Source organism: Mandrillus leucophaeus, unplaced genomic scaffold (genome assembly GCF_000951045.1).
Source record: "Mandrillus leucophaeus isolate KB7577 unplaced genomic scaffold, Mleu.le_1.0 Scaffold3162, whole genome shotgun sequence".
Taxonomy (NCBI): domain Eukaryota; kingdom Metazoa; phylum Chordata; class Mammalia; order Primates; family Cercopithecidae; genus Mandrillus; species Mandrillus leucophaeus.
The window spans coordinates 1,812-4,098 of NW_012103324.1; the positions used below are offsets into that span (position 1 = coordinate 1,812).

General features: G+C 54.3%; 1 pseudogene; it reads left to right on the forward strand.

Moving 5' to 3' along the window:
• Positions 1 to 435: 435 nt before the first annotated feature.
• LOC105545043 lies at positions 436 to 1,928 on the forward strand (annotated as a pseudogene).
• The last annotated feature ends 359 nt before the right edge of the window (positions 1,929 to 2,287 follow it).

A 2,287-nucleotide genomic window follows, 5' to 3' on the forward strand; every position in this document is an offset into this window, starting at 1 on the left:
ACAGGGCTCTTCAGTTTTCTTAACAGGCTGTTGTACTAGATAAGCACAAAACAATTTCATTATGCTTTGCTTCGATTTTTCAAAACAACATACAGGTAGTAATTTTAACAATAAACATATTACAAACTACTAAAAAAGAAAACCTCCCGGGCCTCAAAGGTTCTTCCCAAGAACTTGGAAGGAATAAAAAACTTCCAATTTTTTTTCTGAGATGGAATTCTGACGTCTCCTTATTACAGATTATTCTTTTAATTTAATTCTTAGAATGATTCTTTCCAGAGCCCCCGCCCAGCCCACCTGGCGGAATGGAGTGGCACCAGGGCTGAGCCAGGCGCGCAGGGGCCGCCACAAGTGCTGTGCAGGGAGCGGATGCACAGCGGGCGGAGAGCGAGCACCAGATGCCTGGTCGGAGTGGTCGCCTGAGCAGCGCCAGAGATGGGAGAACAGCCCATCCTCACCCCCCAGGGCAGGTCTTCCAGACTGACCCAAACACCAAGAACTGGATGCCTGCTGCTTGAACAATAGGTGGTCACCGTTTCCTGCTTCTATGATGTCACAAGGAACAGCTTTCGGATGGTTAGTGTGGACGGAGCCAAGGTGACCATAAACAGCACAATCGCACCAAGTATGACCTTCACCAACACGTCACAGACGTCTGGGCAGTGGGCCCACAGCAGAGCCAACACGGCGTTTGGTTTGGGGTTTTCCTCTGAGCAGCAGCTGACAAAGTTTGCAGAGAAATTCCGGGAGGTGGAAGAAGCTGTCAAGATAGGCAAAGACAAGACCCAGGAGAACATGGAGCCCTCCAGTGATCATCCCCGAGAACCTGGGCGTGGAGCCCCATCTTCTACTCCGGCATCCAGTGTCAACGGGACGGACGATGGAAAGGCCTCTCACGCCGCTGCAGCCGACCGGCACCTGCAGTCTGGGAACCACAAGCTGAAGGCGGCCTCGACACAGGGCGCTGCCCACGGGAAGAGGCGGGAGATGGAGCTGCAGGCCCGGCGGGAGAGCGACGCGGCTGCCCACGGTGCTGCAGGAGTCGGCGGCCAGCACGGAGCAGAGGAAGAGGCCGTGAGATCCACAGAGAGAAGGAGAAGAACACGCAGCTGAGGAGGAGGATGGAGGAGCTGGAGGCCGAGCTCCGAGAACAGGAGGCAGAGCTGGAAGATCTCCGGAAACAAAGTGAACTCACACCTCAGCTCAGGTCAGAGCGCGACGGCGTCTCTAAGAAGATGGAGGCCGCAGAGAGAGGATCAAAACCCGGAAGACAAAGCGCGTTCCCTAAAGACAGATGCTGAGGAGAGTAAATCCCGACAGCGCCACCTGGAGGTGGAGGTGAAGAGCTTCCTGGAGACGCTGGACCGGAAGATCCAGGACCTGCATGACTTCCGCCCAGGCCTCCCAAGCTGGGCACAGACAACTAGAGCTGTCCGAAGCCAGGGTCCCCCACCATGAGTCCCAAGCGTGTGTGTGAGACCAGATGCGCTAGGACGTTCCCTGTGTGCGTTGCTTCTATAAATGGAGGGATAGTTTGTCGTGTTTCCAAACCAGTTGTGCTGTCCACTCACCCCTTTCCGGAACAGAAATCTGCTCTGGGCCAGGCACGGTGTCTCACGCCTGTAATCCCAGCACTTTGGGAGGCTGAGGTGGGCGGATCACTAGGTCAGGAGCTGTCTCTTATACACATCTAGATGTGTATAAGAGACCGGAGCGCGACGGCGTCTCTGAGAAGATGGAGGCGGCAGAGAGACGATCAAAACCAGGAAGACAAAGCGCGTTCCCTAAAGACAGATGCTGAGGAGAGCTAATCCCGACAGCGCCCCCTGGAGGTGGAGGTGAAGAGCTTCCTGGAGACGCTGGATGGGAAGATCCAGGACCTGCATGACTTCTGCCCAGGCCTCTCCAAGCTGGGCACTGACAACTAGGACTGTCCGAGGCCGGGGTCCCCCACCATGAGTCCCAAGCGTGTGTGGGAGACCAGATGGCGCTAGGACGTTCCCTGTGTGCGTTGCCTCTGTAAATGCAGGCGCAGTTTGTCGTGTCTCCAAACCAGTTGTGCCGTCCACTCACTCCTTTCCAGAATGGAAATCTCCTCTCACTTCTCTGGCCTTGTGAGGGTGTGGACAACTGGAAGATTGTGACTCAGGAATCCAGAACTAGGTCTACCTTCAACATTTACACAGTCAGGCCAGGGATGTTTATATCTTTCATAAGGGCTGTTGCAACCATATGAACTGAAAAAAAGCACTTTGTCGTATACACAAAGTTCTAAAAATAATTGTTT